Genomic DNA, 23,118 nt, shown 5'->3' with positions numbered 1-23,118 from the left:
TAACTTTTAGGTCTTCGTGGCAGCACATATGTTTTCGTGGTGTACTGTTACAAATTATTTAAAATATACATCGAGGTTGCTTAGGGTCCGCCAAGAAGAATATTTTGTATCACCCCATGGTGTGTATCTTTCCACTCTCTTTAGAGTTCTTGCATTACAGTGCAGGGGGACAACTTTACATCTTAGAGGTAAACTAAATAATCACATATAAAATTCTTTATCTCATAGATATATTATATCCAAAACAAGTACTTTTTGTTTTGTGTTCTCCCTTCAACAGTTTTAGCAATATGTTAGTCAGAACTGAAAATGCAAACTGCACCAATTGATTTTGCCAATGCACATTTATAGTGGTAGCATATTGCATGGATGCAAGTTCACAACAATGGGTCTATTGAATGACATACAGTGGTGAGGAGGCAGTGCGAGGTGACCTGTCCTTAATAATCCTTTTTAAAAGTGATCCACCAGGAAGCATTCCGATTGAACTGCCCTCAAAGGAGTTCTCAGCAACTACCACAACAACTCAATTAGGCTAACAGAGCAGCCATCACGACCTCTATTGACTCAGCATCCAACCTCACAAAATAACTTTTCAAGATAGTCAAAGAATACTCCAACCCAGCAGCCTCAGAGAACACACCCACCCCTCCCAAGAACTCTGCAACACCCACTCAGATGACTTTCACAGTAAGATCTCCACATCTACAACAACTTAGACTCCCAACCCACAATCTCCAACCTCAGGTCTCTTGACTCCCCCAGTGTACACCACCAGCATGATCTCCACGTGCGCACCACTCACCTCTCAATCTACCCCAGCCATCATGTCATCCATTCACCCTGGGGCACAAACCGACCCATGCCCCCAGCACCTGTTCAACCTCGGAACCAACCCCATCAGCATGGAACTCACCAGCATCCTCAACACTTCTATCACATCAACAGTTTTTCTGGACAAATAGAAACATGCGGAAATCAAACTCCTCCTGAAAAAAACCCCACTCCAGATCCCAATCAACTCAAGAATTACCAACCAATCTCTCTACTTTCCCACCCAGCCAAAGTACTAGAGAAGGCCATCAATCAGCAACTCACTGTATACCCGGAAGAAAACAATCTACTGGACACCTGCCAATCAGGTTTCCATTCCAACCACAGCACCGAGCCCACACTCATTGCCACCACTGACAACATCAGAGCACTCCTCGACCACAGAGAAACCGCTGCCCTGATCCTCCTCGACCTATCAGCATTGTTCATCATCGTCTCCCACCATACCCTCATCAACAAACTCCATAGCATTGGAATGCAAAAATGACTCCCACAAATGGATTGCCTCCTTCCTGACAGGGCACACTTAGAGATCTGACTTCCCCTTTTTACCTCCGCACCCAAGAGAACCATTGCAGCATTCCCCAAGGTTTATCCCTCTGCCCCACTCTGTTGAATACCTACATGACTACCCTGGCCACCATCATAAGATCCCACGGACTCAGCTTTATCTCCTATGCAGTCGATACTCAACTGATCCTCTCACATACTAAGGATCCCTCCACCACCAGAACCAACTTCCGCAACGCCATGAGCACAGTAGCCGACTGGATGAAAACCAACTGCCTGAAGCTCAACTCCGACAAGACAGAAGTCCTGATTTTTGGTAAAAACACCTACATTTGAGACCATAGCTGGAGGCCAGCCTAACTGGGACCCACTCCCATGCCTACAGACCACACTCGCAACTTTGGTATCATCCTCGACAGTGAGCTTACCATGAAGCGGCAGATCAATGCAGTTGCCTCCTCCTGCTTCCACACCCACTGCATGCGCCACAGAATCTTCAGAAGGCCCAAGCCAACACCAGGAGAACTGTTACCCAGGCCCTCATCACCTGCCACCTCGACTACAGCAATGCTCCATACCCCAGCATGTCCTCCCATCTCCCAAAGAGACTCTAGACCATGGGTACTCAGAAATTTTTTCCCTGGGGCCAAAAACTTTGGTCTGTGATGTGACCGAGGGCTGCATTGATGCCAGCAGTGGCAGTCGGGCGGGGGCATTTGCCCGTAAGGTGGATGTAGGGGAAGTGAAGCATATACATCTAGTGGGTGAATTGCAGAATTCGCCTTTAAATAAAAGTTGGCCTGTTTATTTAACGTCTTTTTAATATTTGTGCTCAGTCGAGAAAATAACAGTACAATGCTACTGCTGACCAGGGGGCCACATGTAAAGGTCAGGAGGGCCGCATGCGGCCCTCAGGCCGTACTCTGAGTATCAATGCTCTAGACAGTACAGAACACCACTGTCATCCTGAACCTTCGAGGTGCACCCACATCACTCCCACCTCAGAAACCTCGAATGGCTCCCCGTCCAGAAGAGATGTCATTTCAAGCTCCTCATGCACGTCTCCCAAGCCCTACATGATCAAGGACCAGACTACATCAACCACTATCTACACTTCCACCAACCCACCAGACACCTGCGCTCTTCCTCTCTGGCCTTCCCACACATACTCAGAATGTGGCACAGCGGCAGACGCTCTTTTTCCTATATCACCACCATGGCCTGGACTGGCCTACCACCGAACTTCACCCTCACTTGCAGATTTCAGAAAGAGACTCAAGATCTGGCTCTTCAAAGAGACATCATACCTCAGATACCCCCAGGGGGTGACAGCAACACACTCTACAAATGATTTATTGATTAGTAGTTATTTCTTCATGAACAAAAATATGCTTTTGTGGGTTGGAAAGATTCTTTGAAGCGTGCAGGCCAGTCCCCTCTGTTATTAATATGGAGGTCAGGGGTAGGTTGTTGCCTTAGAAGTGTCTAACCTGGGTATAGACAAGGAGGGGTATCCTGTCGTAAAACCTGTGGCTAACTTGATCCACAGAAAACATTAAGTCACCAAAGGCAACTTTCTGGATGTACAGCAAGCAGGTCCTGCAGGGTGCCAAGTCAAATCTAAAGCCATAGCCTTATTTTACATTGCCAATTAATTACAAACTTTTCTGCAACGAGATGAATGATGGCTTGAGAGCTTACTGGGCCAATCACTCATTCTCAGCTGAATTTTACTGAGAGGCAAATTACTGATGTATGAAAGCATGTTATAAGAAAACAAGAGTCTCTGCCCTGCATTCAGGTTCTTACTTTGGGTGCTGTGATAACAACACCAATGGCAGATACCAAAATAACATAGAGAATCTCATGTGTCTCTGCATACAAATATCAGTATCAATATGTACCTTAACTGCAAGGGAACCTGTTCAACGTAATTTTGCTCCCCACAAACTGAGTTTTCTACTTGACAACACACCAGAATGTTTTAGTGCATCATAAATTAGAACACAAATACAATCAGTTCCATCATTGATGACTTCTCCAATTACGTCACGGTGGCTTACACCTTTAGGAGACGAATGTACAAAGATTTAATTCATGGGTGTGCGAGTGGACATACATGGCTAATGAGGAAGTAAGTGGGTCCTATTGGGCAAATGTGAAAGCAGCTTCCATAGGCTTATTCACAGACAAGGCTGTCGGACAAATAATGTCAGGCAGCTGTGTCGACCTAACTCCACCTCTTTAGCTGCCTTGCAAAACACCGTATGCTAACTCACCAGCAACTAATCATGCAATATGGTGCTCACATACTACACATCTACTACTTAATAATGTGAGAATGTGCCCCTCACGGTGCAGTCTCGTGCACAAATCCTCAATTGAGCAGGTGTCTGAAATCATTTCGTGTATGATCCACCAACCTGGCCAGTCTGCATAAAAAGGGCACCAGGCTGGAACAGAACTCATAGTACCAGAATGCAAGTTATAATTGAATAGATGGTAAATAATGCCAGAAAGATTACAAAACAATTTCATACAGTTCAGTCTTCGATTTCCTGTGAGTTATGCTAATAAAACGAATTGAACAATGCCAGTAGTGGAGTTGCACCTCTGTCGGTATGTGATCCGTCATGTAAATCAGTGATTTTTTAATGACATTGTTGCCAATGTGCTACGTGCTGTCAACAGGGGCATCATCAACAATGTGATTTGTGATGGCAAGTCAGTGAAGTGACTGAGTCTGGCTCGGCCTTATAGGTCTTTCAGTTAGAATGACCATGTGATAGATCCACCTTAGTCCTTCTTGCTTATCAGAAGAGAGGTTGATGCAGAGCTGTCACAGTTTTAGGCTAGTCAGTCTTACAGAAGTAGGATGTGCCCGACAAGTACGTTCCCCAGCCCTACATGAACCCAAGATGCAAGCCTCACATGTGATGTTACCTGCTGTATTGGTCTGGCCATTCAGGGTCATCGCCTTCTCGTTGCTCCTTGTACCTCACTGCCTTTAATGCAGGGACTTTCGTGTTTTACCGCACACGCTATGACAAATGTAAGAAACCTGAAACAGAACGTTCTCCTCGGTTTTTTACGAGGTTCCATTTTTCCATTTGCTATTGTTACAGACTTGAAAGAATTACATCATGGATATGGCTCAGTGAATTAAAATATAACAACCATGAGATCATGTCACAAACCGTGAGGGAAGAAAAAAAGTCATCAAATATATAAATAATGTGAAGTTGAACTTGCTCTCACCGTCTGAGAAGCAGACATCAGACTCTTCACCTTAACGCGTAGGGGCTTGTTTGAACCATGACATCATGTACGTTGTTGCTGGATAAAACCTAACCTGGCTACTTGTAAACTTTTTCAGTCAGGGTACAAGATAATGCAGACATTACGTCAGCTGATTTCAGCACAGAAGACAAGGGGCCTGTAAAACTGCTCGTTTTATACTTAAAAAAAACAGCCGAAATCGCAGTAACAATGTGATGTGATTTTTTTTTAAAGCTTCTAAAACTCATGTTTTGAGTGTTTCAATGACAAACTAGTTCACACGCAGTGCATAGATGCACAAAAAATGTACTGGGAGCAAGCTACACGATGATCGCAACAAAAGTGATTAGGCCTCTTAGGTTATTTCCAGTTCTAACTAGCGAGATAAATGTCTCTGTCCCAGCCGTTCTGCTTGGTACAAGTTTACATTCTTATATTTTATGCAATCTTCATGTGCTGTGCGTAGGTTTCAGAATCCCACATAGAAGAACTCGGAGATCACTCATAATGGAAAGTCCTGTGTTTTTCTCTAGAGAGGGCTAAATCGTTAGAGGAAATACAACTGGAACTTCTGCCCTCATATGGATAGTATGTTAAAAGAAATTCCAGTGATGGGTTCTCTTTGCTCCACAAGATCAAGATTTTCCACCCACTTCTAATTCAAAACCATGGGGTTTACTGCTGTTTTTGTGGCCGGAACTCTGAATGAGGCATCATAATACGTTTAGAGGATGCTGTGAATCGTTTCTTTAAATACAAATTGCAATGCAACTACCTTGCAGCAAGCAAAGCAGTTCCAGATCTTGCCTTGACAAGGTGGAAAATGTGGAGTCAAAGGAAAGGAGGCTGCGACTTCACTTTTTTGACAATTCTCTGCTCTTGGAGTGCAGAGCCTTCCTACTTCCTATTGTCACCATCATCTTAATCCACTCCATTTCCCGTTTTCTTTGCTTCCTGCGACCTACAGAGCCCAAACCTCTTCCATGTACGAACTCCCGCCTACTTAGGTTGCTTCTGTTTCTAGACTCACCATCTTCAGACTCCCAACTCCCAGCTTCTCCTCTGAGCCACCCTTTACTCATGCATCCTTAGCTGTGTCTGACTGGCTAGCCTCCTCCGTGCACGTGGTTAGCATTCCCATGGCTCAGTAAGAAACCGCAGGTCTCCACCACCTGAATCCTGAGGATTCAAAATACTATGTGGCAAAGGTGCTGCTCGGTCCCTCAGCCGCCTTCTCACATCACCAGCTGCTGCTTCCAAAAGGGGTGAACGAGCCAGTGTCCCAGGTACCACTGGAACACTAACGTGCTAGAATAAATGTCACTATCAGGTAGGTAAACAGCATTTATGGAGAGTAAATGTCTGTGTGTGTGTCTGTCTGTGTGTAAGAGAGAGTGTATAAGTGTGTGCGTCTGTGCCTGTTTGTGTGGGGAGCTCACCTGATAGACCTACCAATAATGTATTGTGAGCATTCTTAGATACATCCTTAGAAACTCTGGCATTAGTGGCATATTGTAGGTATCCTATAACACTCTGGACAGGCCACCTGTTATGGTGTTTCAAAAGTGGACACATTGCGTCCACTGTCACAACCACAGTGGCCAGGCCTGGCACAATGGCAGCCAAGTGCTAACATATTCTGAGCATTCTTTGCCACATGCTGCCTTTCCCTGACAGAATGGTGACCTATCCTTGGTACATCAAAGGCATTTTAAGTGACGTGCCGGCTAGCCTGACATAATGCTGGCACATCATTGACATATGTGTGGGCATTCTCCGCACATGGTTTTCTCTCTCCCTGCCACTACAGTGGTCCATCCCAAATGTATTGTGCCTTTTTAACGTGATTATTCATACCTCTGGCAGTATGAGGGTGAGTTCGTACGCTAATCGTACTGGTAGGTGATGAGGAAAAATGGAAATAAAGCCAGTGTGTACTTTAATGTTGTTCTTATTTATAAAGTGCTCGTACATCCTTCGATTACATGGCGCTGACCATTAAGAAAGAATAGAATACATTACAAAAGGAACACGATTTAAGAGCCATGTTTCCAGGTCTGTCAGGGTTCCCTTGTAGTCAGTCTCTGGTCTGAGAGGTTCTGGCAGCGAATTCCAGAGATTAGGGCCACCAGATCATCAAATGAGAAACTCCTAGCTCCTGTTCTAATATTCCCTAGCTTATGAACTTTCAGCAAGTTCTTTTCAGACGAGCGCAGGCTGCAGTTGGTGCAGCATCTCTCCCAGTGCTTAATTTGTGACTAAAAACGTGCCGGTGCCCAAAGTCCAAACACGCGGCTGCTGCATTTAAATGTGCGAGCACAGAATACTGAGGCAGCCTAATCCTGAAGACACCTCAGGCCTCTTTAATCTATTTACAGGATCTCCTGCCCGGAGCACAACAAGGACAAATTATGCACTGATCTCTTCACTCCCTTTCCAATAAATCTTCTCGGAGCTTTAAAAATAACACAAAGCACTTTGAAACGTTGTTCTTTCAGCTATAGACAGCCAATGCAGTTGGACTAATAGCAGATGTGCTCTAGAAAACCTAGACTTTTCTAAGGTCAGTCTAGCAGTTGAGCTACGTGAGATTTCTTGATCAAGTAATGTGGGACACCAAGTGATAATTCATTGATGTAGTATAACCTGGAAAGGACTACAGCTGCCAAAAGGCTGTACTTTTTTTAAGATACTCAGGTAGTTAAAATAAGATGACCCTGCCATTGACATCTGAATGTATAGCATCACAGGTCAATTGAACATGACATCTAAGCTCTTCATGACACAAGGTGGCACAGGGCATGGCCCTAGATGACCCAGGCATCCTGTCCACTGCCATAAATCAGTATTTCCGTTGATCACTAAAACTTCAATTTTTTCTGTTTAGTGTCAAGTGGTTTTTGCCAATCCATTTCCAGATAAATCTTATGACCCACTGGAAGCTCTTTTGCACGGCTTGGCACATGCAAATGCCCAAGAGTTCTTTCAGAATTCCAAATATCTCTTTCGGTTTGTTATCGACCTGGCTAAGAAGACCGTCATAAAATGCTTACGTTGCTGTATTTAATATCTTTTTATAATCAGCCAGTCCCTTTTTAAAACTAGGTTTATCTTGATCATTGCTTAACTCCTTCAACCCCCTCATCAACCTCCTAAAATTGGACCTATCCTGAATGAGAGGGGCTGATTTCTACGTTTTAATTGACAATTAGACTTTATAGATATAAGTAGTTCCGCTGCTGCCGCTAATCAGGCGTGAAAGCTCTTCCATTAGGAATTCACTGAGTCTCTTTCATCAAAACGTATCTTAATAAAACCTATAGGTGACTGTAGCATTTGTTTGCATTTGGAAAAAATGACAAGCTGATTTTTTGGGACCAGAATATAATCACAAAAAATGAAAATCTGCTTCTTCAGGACATACAGTACATATTATTTAATTTGCTGAAAATAACAGGCTTTTGCTTGGGTAAATGGAATTAATTTTTGTATTTCATTATTTAATGTTTATATATTTTAGAGATCGCTTAGCTTTAATTTCCAACAAAATAACTGCATTTCTGAAATAAATTTCTAGGAGATGTTTGATCTTTTGTTGAGTTTTAGAGACTTGTTTCTGAGTTAGTACCTTGGTACCAGATGGCAGTTATTACTATGTTTGTTAATACATGATGCATGGAGGCATTTGACCATGCATATTGATCATTTATATTGATAAAACTATTTTGATACTATTTTGATGTTTTGTCTTTTGCTATTTGAGAGCTCGGGACTCACTGTTGATGTAATCTCTCCGCTGTCTGACCTTTCAATATCTTTGTAATTAAACAGCTACATTGCCATGCAACCACATAAAATGTGTTTAGTTCTATTGTGCAGTGATGGCCACTGCAAATATTAATCAGAGGGGTGGGCGGGGTTGAGAGATGGGGGGGCTGGGAGGGAATAAAAACAATTAAAAAAAATAACTTACCTCTTCCTGTCGCCGCCACCTGCTGCCTTGAGCCTCTTCTGGTGTCCCAGCATTCACTGCTGGGACACCATCACAGGCTCCCCAGCAATCCTGATGTTGGTTTCATGCAAAACCTTGCATGAAAGCAGCACCAGGATTGGTCTCAGCGGTAGCGACTGCCGCTCAGACACAGCCCAACGGGGTCTGTGCAGTTTCTCCAGCCCAGCTGTTAAACACAGCCGGGCTGGAGAAAACTAAGTGCGCATGTGTGTTTGGCCAGTCTCAGACGGCTGGCCAAACACACATGCGCACTTAGGTGCACTCTTCCCTCCTTCCCCCTCCCACCTCCCATGGCCAAGCCCCACCACCCCCTGCACTGCTGGCTGTGCCAGGAGCAGAAAAATAAAACAATAGTAGACTATCGTTTTATTTTTCTGCTTCTGGCACAGCCAGGGGGGGCTATGCTCCTTCGCCATAGCGAACTGCTATTGTGTATGGCTTGCAATCGAGTATGTTACCGCAACATTTGTACAGGACTTTATTAAACCCCTGTTGAGGCTGCAAAGTGCCTTGCGATTTGTATATTCTCAAACAGAAGATATGAGTGAAAGTCTGCTTGAAGGGGGCTGGATGAAAAAAATGAAATGAACAAAGATGCTTAAAAGTTAAGCCATAGAACCTTACATAACCAGATTTTCCTAAATGCCTGTTTAAGATATATTGCTTTATGGACATCTTCTAGTATACATTTGGTTGACTAGTACCCCTTTATGCCAAGCTGTTTTCAAAACCTCTGGAGACTGGCATCAACACCCCTCTAAAAGGTAAGGCATATATGGTACTACCTTAATCTATAGTTACATGTTTTTATGCTAGAAGAATTATGGAATGAATGGATATGCAGAGACAGAACTTTCCTGACACATATTTGTGATTATATCAAGAACTCCAAGAAAGGGAAGAGACTGGCTAGTGGTTAGAGCTCCTGACATGAGATCTAGGAAACCCGGGTTCGAATCCCGTTTTAGGTGTTTCATTCTGTGATTCTGAGCAAATCACTTAACCTCTCCATGCATAAAAATCTAATGATGTATGGTTCCTATAAAAAATTTCCCTTTATCTTCAGTGGCGGCCCGTCCTTTAGGGCGGAGGGGCCACGCCCCCCCACCCTGTGCCCCTCATGAAGAGTGTCTGTCAGGCTGAACAAAGGTCAGCCTGACAGACACTCTCCATGTTCAGCTCAGGCAGCCAGGAGCAGACATGCGCAATTTGCGCACACTCCTGGCTGCCTGAGCAGAACTTTGCTGGGCTGAGGAGGTCACAGCTCCTATGGGCGTGACCTCATCAGCTCAGCAAAGGTGCCTCGAGACCTTCTCCTGGGTGACGAGGAAAGCATCACCAATTGACACTCTCCCTGGGCGCTTCAGTTTAAGCCCTGAAGTGCCCATGGCGAGTGTCAATTAGTGACACTTCGTCACAGAGTGGGGTGGGGTCAGCAGTCTCACTGACCCCATCCCATTCTGTGACGAGGCTGGGACTGCTGCCTTCCCTCATTGGCTGACCTATGGTCAGCCAATGAGGGAAGGCAGCAGTCCCAACCCTCCTGGGACCTGGTGGCTGAAAGTAAGTGTGTGTGTGTATGTGTGTGATGTTTTAAATTGAATGTTTGGTGCACGCGTGCATGTTTGAGTGTTATGAGTGTTGTTAATGGATGTGCGTGCGTGCGCGTGTGTGTGAAAGAATGAGTGTGTGCGATCTTTTAAAATGAATGTTTGGTGCGTGCGTGTCTGTGTGTGAAAGAATGAGTGTGTGTGTGTGTGTATGTCCCGCCCACCCCCCTCCCTCCTAAAGCTGCCGGCCTGGTTATCTTGTAAAACACTTTAGTGCCCTTGGGCCAAACGTTCGTGTTATACAAAACTGTAAACAAAATGAAAGGCCTCGGATTGAACGGGTTTGCACACTTCGTTGTATTGTTATGTGTATATGATCATTCCAAAGAGGACAAGGGGAATGACATTTCCTCTCACTTTGAAGAAGCTGTGCCTTGAGGGCGAAGCAAAATAGCTAATGGAAGTAAACACTTCAGCTGTTTCTTTAGCTCAAATGTGATTTTATCTTTAGGGGGCCTAAAAATTAAGGGTCTGGCTAAGAATTTGTTTGGCGGCAGTACTCCTGGTGCTACTGGGGGAATTTACAACCAGGCCAACATGGTGGGGTAAGATCCATTATATTCAGACTTGTGCAGTGGCTGTTCTGCAAACACCTCATATGAAGAGCCATGCAGCCTTCACTCTTACACTCCATCTCGTAGTATGTGTTCTCTTTAATTTAAAGAAGCATTCATCACCTTCCCACCATCTTGGCTCATTTGCATTAGCTAACTTGCTCTTTGCTCTTTGTTCTATGGTCACATATATGGTCACATATAGCTCGCTATGCCATACATCTCCGCTGTCCTAATATTGTTTCGATACTCGCCTCTCCACAACAAATTTGGGTTATTTTCCTAATTTATGCTATCTACAACACTCTGTGCCCATCTACCATTGAAACGTTCTCCATGCACAAGGGAGGTGAATTGGCCTAGTAATTACAGCTGCCGACCCTGTACCTAATGATCTAGGCTCGAATTGCAAACTCATCACTGAACTCAGCATTGCGCGATTCTGCGCAAGTCATTTAATTTCCTTGTGTCTAAAATTATTATTTGCGAACTACTTTTGTGTATTCCCACTTGATGTACGCGATCTAAGATTGTTTCCAAATGCCCCATGTCATTTAGAATGCCCCTTTACTTCCTACCAAGGTTCACACTATGTGAATAACAAGGCACGCATAAGGGTAAATTCAATACGGATCTATGCCTTTACGTTTAAAAAAGTAATTGTGGAGGCTAAGTATTGTCTCTTAAATTGAAAAAAGTGTTTCTGTATTCCGTAACATACCTAATATTTATTGAATGCTACATTTCCCTCCATAGGAACTGCAAAGAGAAGCCCAGCTCCAAAGCATTAGTATCTCTAGTCCCATTGAAATTGTCAGCAGCACTTATCTATGAACAATGGCATGAGGTACAGACTCTTGGCACAGTCAATACATGGCAAACCCACATCATACAAATACACATGCCACGTGAGTTCAATCACACTGAAAAATAAAAACAATATTTTATCATTGTTTTATTTTTTAGATGCTGGCTGAGCCAGCGTTTGCAGGGAGGGGTGATGCCGGGCCATGGGAGGGGGGGAGGAGGAGTGGAGTAGAGGTGTGCACTTAAGTTCGCAGGTCAGTTTGGCCAGCCAGTCTAGGCCACCCAAACAGACATGCGCAGTTTGGTTTCTCCATCCCAACTGTATTGCACAGCGGTTTGGAAAAACAGCACAGACTCCCTATGCCTGAGCGAGCGGTAAAGCAGACCGCTCAGGCCAATACCCGTGCTGCTCTCATGCTTGGTATTAGTGCGAGAGCAGCCAAGGTATTGCACAGGGAGTCTCGGATGCTGTCCCAGGGACTGCTGGGACCAGGAAGCCGAAGAGCGCAAGGCAGCCGGCAGCAACAGGTAAGTGTTTTTCTATAATTATTATTATCATTAAAACCCCATCGCACTCTCTCTGTGCCGATTCCACCCGCACCACCACTGTTAATTTGTGTCGGCCGCCACTTAGTCAGACATCTAGATAATGAGATGAAGTTGTGTTGCTCACTATTAGTTGTTAGTTTTCTTTCATTTGTTTCACCTGTTTCATTGCGTAAACGCATCCATCCCTCCAACCAGTTCTCCCCCATCTGTCTATCTATGTAAGTCTGTTTTGATGGACGCTCTGTGAGACTGCATGTAAGCTGCCATTGACTGTATCTGAGTATGTGCGTACTGCCTTTACTAATGTGTGTTTATACCTGCGTTACCACTTCTATGTGTACCTATTGCCTGTTGGCCTGTGTGCATAGTGTCTGGTTCTGCTCATAGTTGTTCGTTTTATTTGCGAATGCTCTTTCCACCTTCATTACTTTTTGGAATCAATGTATGCATTTTTTTTCTCCACACTTTTCTTTTGCATTCATCTAAGCCTATTATAATATAAATTCGGATCGACAAGTTCCTCTGTTCAATAACTCTGAAACAATGTTAGTAAATGTGCAGTTCTATACATGTTTCTAACTTTTGCTAAATGAATAACATCAGTCCAGTTTAATGGTCACAGAGGGAACTCAAATATGAGTGTCTGCCTTCTTACGAAATCAATACTTTAGCCACGCTAACTTGTTAACAAATGTTCTTCATTAATTAGCGAGATCTCGCATTTGGTACGATTTTGAGCTTCTGCCCATGTATTGATCACATGGTCTATTAATGCTTTGTGTCCGAGAACTGTTTCGTTCCATATGACCCTGTTGACCGCATTTTGTTTGACTGAGTATATGTTTACACTGTAAACGCCTTGGAACTAACCTTTGTTCTGGCAACTTATAACCTATTTCCCCAAGCGCTGGATCACTGACAATCAATCAGGATTCCTCCACGTGTTCTCACATCACTACACTGACGGCAAAATTGCGCAAAAAGTAATGTTTGCAAATTAGAAGAACAAAAGAATGAATTTTCAACAACAAGAATGATTTGTTAGATCCTTCAAAACAGTTGTCTGAGGAATTTCTAATTACCACTTGGTAAAAAATGATTAACTAGTCACATTGACGAACCTCCATTCCTCTCTCACATTAGGAAAGACACAATTCACTTTGCTGAAGATAAATCTAAATTATTCACATAATCTGCAATAAACATGTTTTTATGGCTGTAAACTGCTGTTCCTGCAATATCCTTCAAGTTCTGCCTACAGCATACTTTCCTGGAAAGCCAACTGTGTTTTGGCTGGGGTGTTCTCTGACTTAAGTCTTCAAGCAGGGGGATATTTTTACATCTGTGCTCCAGTTCCGTTCTGTCGGTGGTCTCCTGGGCTTTGCATGCATTGAGGTCTTGTCTGCCTCCATGGCGGTTCCACTTAATCCGCAAGATTTTCCATTGCTCTGTTCCCAGTTCTGACATCCTCTACCCCCAGCATGCTTAAAATATATTGGAAGAAGGTTACAGATAGATAGGTGGATAAGGGAGGACCTTTCATCGGGGGAACCACATGTGTTTATCAATCTAACTCACTGAAAAGCCACATGGAATATTCAGGCTCTACATTAAGCTCCTGACGATCTGCTTCCTATCCCCCTGCAGACCAGACAATGTTTTCCACCTTTGTGTTTGTTCTAATGATCCATGACCCCATTGCCATGGCAACAGATAAACATGAACCCTTTGAAATACTGTCGGTCTCAGTTGTCTTTGGCAATGTCAGTTGCACCTTGGGAGACTTCTTCCACCATTAAAGCTTTGCCAGCTGTCAAGACATGAATCTATGAACTGGGAGACTGGGGGCACTGGGCCGGATTCTGCTGAACGGATTTCTGCATGGTGCATTACAATAAATAGCCTGGGCCAGGCTCTGTGGTCAGTCATGGCAGTCTAGCACAGAATAATCCAGGATATTATAAAAGGGTATAACTCAGTGAGTCAATGGCACATTTATTACCGAAGCAATGAATCCATAGATAGTCAAGCTCACTGTGCCAAGATCTTCCTGGAGGTTGGATTTTTGTTTTGCTTCTGTTTGAACCTTTTGGTTTGGCATAGATCGCAGCTATCACAACATGTCCAAAGTACGTGAGGCAAGATAGAATGGATTATTCACATTAAACCAACCACTACTTCTCTAGAGTCAGGATAGCTATTACAAAATATAGAGATAGCTCCTGCACATTCTGTGGCACCCACTTCACCTAGGTCTTTGACCACAGTGGTTTTCTTGCTGCCATCTCACTGGGATGAATTCTAGTTTAGAGAATAAACCTCTCCTTTCTCTTCACCAATGAAGTTGGTGTTTCTATGTGCCAGATTAATAATTATTTTTGGAGTTTTGTTTTTTCCCTTTGTGCACAAGACTTAAGGGCATGATTTAGAGTTTGGCGGATGGGGTTACTCCATCACAAACGTGACGGACATACAGTCCATCGTATTACAATTCCTTTGTAGCCTATGGAGATTGTAATACGGCGGCAGGTTATCCATCACGTTTGTGACGGAGTAACCCATCCGACAAACTGCAGATCAGGCCCTAAGATCCTACCCAAGAAACAGTCTTTAATGTATGATTTCTAACTAGACTATCATCTGGCTAAATGTGAAGTGGCTAAGCACCTATTGATTATAAGAATGCTGATATGCTTCCTAGTTGGTTCCCTCGATTATGTCCCCATTTATACTCCATTACACAGGGAAAAAATGCTATAACTCCTCGTAAGATTCCTGCAGCTTCCACATGGAGATTGGGATAAGTCAATAAGGACGCTCAATGAAGGACCACACGCCAATTATGAATACATTTAGCTTTACTATAATTTCAAATAAATGCAGTCATTTAGCACATTAACAATAGTGAAATAAGAATGGCAATGAAAGGCATCTATTCATATATATGTACACTACAGATAGTATCTATGTATACGAATGAGCAAAGAGTTCATTGACAGAGTAAGAATAGTAAATAAAAAAAACATCTATATAAATGTTTATATATAAGTACACTACAAAGAGCATCTATGCATACATCTGAGTAAAGAGTTCATTCACAGATATAAACTTGGAATAACTGTATACCAAAATGTGATACACTATGATGTTCAGGGAGCAGAATATTAACGAGTTGAATACTTCAGATAAGCTTTGATTTACTGCACACTAAAATGCACATTTCAATTACTGTGGCAGACTTACACTACGATGTTCAGTAAGGCAGGAAAAAACTATAAACGAGTTGAATTTCTCAGATTATAAACACAGTGCAAATATAATAATCAATCATAATAATAGAGCAGAGAAACGAAAAGCCTTTCATCCCTGGGTGGAACTTAACTTAGTCCACGAATGCTGGGAAGCCCTCTACCGCCCGCTTGGACCTCTCTCCCCCTCGAGCGTCACGGTCTTGGAACAGCAAAACAGGGAGGCATCTCTGGGTCTGAAGATGACAGTTTCATAACTCCATCTGCGAGCTTCAATATTCCCTCACCCACCTTTCAGTGTTTAAATAACCTGAAGCTTGGATTCTACCCCCTTCCAGTATTTTCTAGCTATGTTATCAGTATATGTCTCTTGGCTGCCTTGCCATTCCCTGGCCATTGTTTTCATTCCATCTTTTACTGTGGTCTCATTCTCAAGGTTGAGACTGACTCTCCTTTACAGCCTGTTTCTCACACATGCAGCTGCGAATAAGTTTATCTACGGAATGTCAAAAGAAAACAAGCTTGAAAGCGAACATCGTGAATTTCTTTCACGTTGTTCTGGCTTCAGCAGGCATTACGCTCATCTACACTGTTCAAGCTAATTAACCCTTCGAGTTACAATGTCTTCCGCATCTTTCCCTACTACTACACTGATCACTCCACCCCTTAGATGAGCGCAATGCTTGCAAAGCCAGAAGTATTTATTGTAACACTTCGCTAGCTAGATTGCTACGAATACTTGTTAGCATTATTCTGAGCGCCTGCATTTTAGTATAAAGCTGGTTTGTGCGTACATATAGTCTACATAGTATAATCATTAGCGTGACACAGACAATCAGTAACCAGATTAGCGGATGTAACACTATATTTAGCGTTTTCGTAGCTCCTGGTGCCCAACCTAAGAAGAAGTCATACCAATGGTGCTCAGTTTCTTGCTGGATACGTGTAGCAGTGTGCATAAGCTGTTTGGCGTCTATGGTCATCTGTATGGCTGCATCCTTGGTATATTTAGCTGCCATGTCGAATTTAGCAAATGTGATTTGTGCGTAGCGCCTGATTGCCTCTAATCTAGGTAGCTTCACAACAAGCGGAATGTTCCATTCTAACTGTGCTTGCATTTGCGTCTGTAATGTGGTTGTGGGGAACTTAGTCGGTTGGTATAGGATGTGAGTACTTATGTCAATAATGCTGGTAATATTGCACATACACATTACCTGCTCTCCGGTGGTTTGTACAAATCCGTTAATAAGTAAGGGGTGATTAGTAACATAACATATACTCTCTTAGCCTATCTGATTTAAGTCAGTGCCATTGATAGGATAAGGTAACCATTCACATTCTCCTGGTATTGGGTGAAGGCATGGGTCTAGCGCCCGTCCAGTGTGGGTACATACCCACCCCTTAGACCAATCTGCTCATCTAGTGGGATCTACGGTGTGATTTGTTTGATCAATCCATTTTTTGTCAGTGTGAGGTATCCACCATTCTTCACCTATTACTACAGGGAGCAATATAAAGGGGCGCCATATTTCAGGAGGAAGATTACTTCTAGCTATATCAAAATGAGCATAACACATCTCTCCCTCACAATGGAATTGTATAGGCTTTACCCATATTTCTTCAGGCAAATGCAATTGTTGTCTCCAATATTCACCTTGAAGCTGTCCCCATTCTGCCTTGAAGTCTACATACTGTTGATTAATAATACTTTGCCATAATATGCACTGAATTCCTTTGGACATTGTTTGGGTGCTTTGAAAGCTTTTTCCAAATTGTTCATAAGTGAAATTATGCCATTGCCAATCACGATACAACCCACGCAGAACCTTCCATATTTCTTGTGAGTGTGTGGGCCCCCATTGTGATTTTTCTTTTTCAGACTCTTCCATGGGTGGTGCTGAGGGCTGTTTCTCATCAACTGCCTCTTTCTTTTTCTGTCTACGCTGCAATGCTTTCCATTTATTAAGCCTATAAGGGGTAGGCTTTCCATCTATCTCCTCTTTCTTCACCCCAGCATTCAACAAATCTATCCACATTTGTCGTCTGGTCACTTTTATTGTAGATTCTCTTCCCTTATACTTATTGTCCTGCCCCACTGCTCTTGCTGATTTTTGTCTATCAAGCCCTTCTAACTGTGCCATTAATAATACCACATTCCCCACTGGTCTTCCCTGAGCGGGTCCTAGAAGGGCCAACAAAGCACCTTTCATATGCGGAGGGGCATTTCTGATTAACCGTGCCCGGATCCCTGCTGTCACAGGTTCAACATCAGGTCCTAAAAATTGCTGGGAGTATACTGCGTTCTGCATCCCCATTTCTCGCAGTTGTTCATTTTCCTCTGAAATCGTATGCCAAGGACCCCAACTCTCCTCCACATCTATAGCAGTTGGGTACAATTGCTTCACTCCTTCCATCAACCAACCCATTAGAGAGAAAGCTTGTTGCCCCTGTGCACCTCGTAACCGTTGCCCTAACATAGCGTGTGTAGTTACTGATCCCATTTTCAAAAGTTCAGTTGGTGATAAATATGTACCGTCTGCTCCAGTGTCCCACAATCTCACCAACCATTTAAAAAAGGGCTCTGTAGGCATTTGTCTAAACATACGAGTTATTTCTAACAATTCGCTCTGTGTATAATCTCTTACCAAACGTGAATTCTGTATTTGCCCATCATTCACCCCCTTTGATTTATTCTGCACGAGTGGGCGAACCTCCATTACACTTCCCCTTTCACCTTCAATTTCACCTGCACGTCCTTCTCCACTTTCAACTCCACCTAGTTCTGCTACACGTACTTCCACCTCATCCTCCCAATTCCAGTCATCATCATTATCTGAAACTGTTCCATCCCAAGTATAAGGATCCCAGTTTTCTTTGCGTACCAATGCCCTCACTTGCACAGCTGAGGGTATTTTAGGTTTCTGCCTACTCTTCTGTTTTGCTACTCGAACTGCTAATGCGGTGCACCTTACCTCCATTTGATCACCCCTATTCACGGCACTTTCGATAGTTTCTTTCATAAGTAGCTGCCTTTCCTGCAAGGCTGCAACCTCATCCCGCAGTTTTCTTATTTCTGCATCTTGTGTTAATGTTTTCCTGTATACCGTACGGAGCGCAGACAGGCAAAGCTATCCCACTTGCCCTGCTGCTTTCAGCTCCAGCTTTGCCCCTTTTAGCTTCACACTCTCAACCGCATCTTCCACTAAAAGGGGAGTCACTTTCTCATCTAATGTCTCCCATAACACCGGCGCTGCCCACCGGTTCAGGAGCCCTGCCACACCAGAGAACGGGTCAGCTGCTAACCACCCGGGAATGGATCTGGCTTCTGCCCCATGCTGCCTTCCGCTCTCTACCTCACTTTTCTTACGTCCCCAAAGAGGCATTATCGACTTATACCCCACTCCTGGTACCAAATGTCCTATCCAGGTGGCTGGTTGACACCTGTTCAGTATAAGTCAATAAGGACGCTCAATGAAGGACCACACGCCAATTATGAATACATTTAGCTTTACTATAATTTCAAATAAATGCAGACATTTAGCACATTAACAATAGTGAAATAAGAATGGCAATGAAAAGCATCTATTCATATATATGTACACTACAGATAGTATCTATGTATACGAATGAGCAAAGAGTTCATTGACAGAGTAAGAATAGTAAATAAAAAAAACATCTATATAAATGTTTATATATAAGTACACTACAAAGAGCATCTATGCATACATCTGAGTAAAGAGTCCATTCACAGATATAAACTTGGAATAACTGTATACCAACATGTGATACACTATGATGTTCAGGGAGCAGAATATTAACGAGTTGAATACTTCAGATAAGCTTTGATTTACTGCACACTAAAATGCACATTTCAATTACTGTGGCAGACTTACACTACGATGTTCAGTAAGGCAGGAAAAAACTATAAACAAGTTGAATTTCTCAGATTATAAACACAGTGCAAATATAATAATCAATCTTAATAATAGAGCAGAGAAACGAAAAGCCTTTCATCCCTGGGTGGAACTTAACTTAGTCCACGAATGCTGGGAAGCCCTCTACCGCCCGCTTGGACCTCTCTCCCCCTCGAGCGTCACGGTCTTGGAACAGTAAAACAGGGAGGCAGCTCTGGGTCTGAAGATGACAGTTTCATAACTCCATCCGCGAGCTTCAAAATTACCTCACCCACCTTTCAGTGTTTAAATAACCTGAAGCTTGGATTCTACCCCCTTCCAGTATTTTCTAGCTATGTTATCAGTATATGTCTCTTTGCTGCCTTGCCATTCCCTGGCCATTGTTTTCATTCCATCTTTTACTGTGGTCTCATTCTCAAGGTTGAGACTGACTCTCCTTTACAGCCTGTTTCTCACACATGCAGCCGCGAATAAGTTTATCTACGGAATGTCAAAAGAAAATAAGCTTGAAAGCGAACATCGTGAATTTCTTTCACGTTGTTCTGGCTTCGGCAGGCATTACGCTCATCTACACTGTTCAAGCTAATTAACCCTTCGCGTTACAATGTCTTCCGCATCTTTCCCTACTACTACACTGATCAACACAGTATTGAGGCACCTTTATTTCATGATATGTTACATATAGATACAATTGGTAGATAATTAAATGTCTGAAAAGTAGCACACAAAAATCGTAAATGTTCCTTTAATAAATGCACAATTGAGGGAGACCATGATGTCTAGGTAGGTCCAACGTACAAGTGAACACATATACAGCATGAAGTGTTATTATATTTTAGTTCTTGGGACCTACTGGTGAACAAGACATTCTAAATTAGCCAGGAAGTCTTTCTGTTCATTCATGCATTTATCAATGTGTGTGATATAAGCAAAGCACTAACATAGCTAAAGGCAGTTGAGCACTGTTTCCGTTTTAATGCAAGGTTACAGTCATCAAGTGATGTGAGAGGTAAATGCTTTGTGAACTGCTGCTGCATCATGATGTGCTCTTAGGAGAGGGTTATCTTCACTGATGTAATGTTTTTTGAAGAGGGACATCTTCAATTCTTTCCTGAAATGAGCATGATTGGAGCCGTCCTGATAGATACGGGGTTGCTGCTTCCGATCCTCTGTTTTTAGATGGAAAGTGTGCTGTCTTAGTTTTAATTTTTACACTTCCTTGTCTCCAGGCTGATGATGTCCTATCTGAAGGTTTGTGTTGAGCTTATCAGCCAAGTAGTTGTGGCTCCAGGAGGTAATGGTTTTGCAAATGGTATTTTACAAACTCTATTGCATTCTGTCTTTGTAGCTGTTGTAGAATAACAGTCTGGTGAGAAAATAGGATGGTTAGTAGCATGGTTAAATAGTAACATGGACAACATATACTGATGGACAGCGTCTGTTCTAACTTAATTTTTCAGTGACCTCATGGTCTCTTCATCTATTCTATTTTTTTTAAATCTTCAGTTTCTTTAGATTGTAATCTTGTTAATGGGATAAACCACTCAATGCTACATGTGACCTGCCATGCACTCTTGTACATTCTTTATCTTCATCTTCCCTTTTGCCATCATCTCACGTGTGCCTTTCAGCTTCCAGGGACACCATTTAGGATGTGTTATTAGGCTTCAGTGTCCTTGACAGCTGTCAGCTGTCACCTGTCCAGTGATAGATTATGGTGTCTCATTTCCTGCTCCCAGGATTCTTCCTCTAGTGGTCTCCACCATGGAAGAGATGGTTTCCCCCAACACCAATGTTCCATTTTCTGAGGACCAGCCTTCCTGACTCTTCCTCCATGACATTTCTCGTTACCCAATATCTGCTCCATCTGTGCTACAAATAGGTGTTTCACCTATTTGTCTACCTGTCTTTCGAAGATTTAATTTTGCACAGTCTGTTTTCAATAAAGTATTTTTCAGGTTGTTAACTTTGGAAACACATATTTCCATGAGTGTACCACTCAGAGATCACAATCTTCTCTCCAAACTGTTGATTGGTACTTGTGGTAGTTGTTACTCATACACAGATCTGTAGTCCTTGTTTGTAGATCTTTAATGGAAGACTGAGGCGGTAGTCTTAGAAGCTAAATCTATGAAGGGCCAAAGACACAAGTATTAAACATCTATTCTATTAAGCACTAAATGTTTATCCCCACCCACTCTCTCCAGTCCAGCATATTCCCCTACATGCAGTACTATATCTGCTTTTGCACACTTAGCCTGACAAAACATTCTGTATTGTGAGCTCTTAAGTTGCAATCCTGCAACAGATAGGAACAACGCACACTAAAAATGTACCATTATCGAAATGTCAAGCAATATCAATACTCTCCGACCTAGAGTCCTTATGCTTGCCCCAGAGAGCCATCAATACAGCTTTGACAATAGACTTAAGATTTGCGAGACCATAAACTGTTCTAGAATTGCAATCTCACATTAGACTGTGGTCATTTGGCATATCCCAAATGTGAGTTGGCCACTCTAGTATTCAAACCCTCAGCCAGCTCTTCTAATACTGTCATACTGTCATCCCACATGAAATAGGTATTGATGCATGTAAGCACTTTCTTAGAGCGAGATCATTATCGCATTTACAACATACTGAAATGCTATTGTATATGATGAAATGTTGTTTAACCAACAACTTTTTATTTTTAACAACCAAGTATATAAATAACTACAAGGGACTTCTATGGGGACTTGTTTTGCCCCTAGTTATGCAGGGCTTTTCCTTGGTTGGTGGGAGGAACAAATAGTTTATGAAATGCAGGCTTTTGAGGAACATGTAATACTATGGGTACGTTTTATAGATGATATTTTTGTTATTTGGAGTGGCAATGAAGATCAGGCAGCAGAATTTGTTAAAGCATTAAATTTAAATCAGATGAATTTAAGGTTAACATCACAGATACACAGAAAGGAAATTGATTTTTTAGACCTTAAGTTAAAAATAAAAAATGATAAACTCACGAGTACCCTGTTTCGTAAAAAAAACGGCAGGGAATAGTATCCTTCATGCCAGAAGTTGCCATCCAAAAAACCTTATTCGGAGTATCCCATATGGAGAACTTTTAAGAGCAAAAAGGAACTGCAGTGAACACAGTGACTTTTTGGTAGAAATGCAAACAATAAAAAAGAGATTTTTGGAAAGAGGCTATTCTGATAATTTAATTGATAATGCTTGTGAAAAAGTACTACCACTGAACCGAGAAAGATTACTAATAGCACAAAAGAACATCAGTAAGGAACTTAATGAAACAGTAAGGTTCATTACGACTTTTAACACTCAAGCATGGGATGTTAAACAAATTTTGATGAAATATTGGAATATTCTTCAAATTGATGACCATCTAGCAAATGTGGTTGGTCAGCAACCTCAAGTGACTTTCAAAAGATGTGCATCCTTGAAAGGTCACTTATGTAAAAGCCTAATTCAGTCATCTCAGGCTAATCACGAGAGTACTGTTCAGGGCTTCTTTATTTGTGGAAGGTGCAAAGCATGCAAAGGTGGTAAAATTGCTGCAAAATTCAATTATCCAAGGATATGGCTCCGTTTACTAATAGAAAACATGTAAATTGTAATACTGAATATTGTGTTTATGCCTTGAGCTGCCCATGTGATAAATATTATATCGGCAGCACAATTCATAAAGCCAAAAAGAGGATATTAGAACATATGAGGGCAATAACTAATGAAGATAAATCATATCCATTTGCGAGACATTTTGCCAGTATACATAAACAAAAATAGGGATTTATTAAA

Source organism: Pleurodeles waltl, chromosome 6 (genome assembly GCF_031143425.1).
Source record: "Pleurodeles waltl isolate 20211129_DDA chromosome 6, aPleWal1.hap1.20221129, whole genome shotgun sequence".
NCBI lineage: Eukaryota > Metazoa > Chordata > Amphibia > Caudata > Salamandridae > Pleurodeles > Pleurodeles waltl.
Note: the sequence above shows the minus strand (reverse complement) of the source record.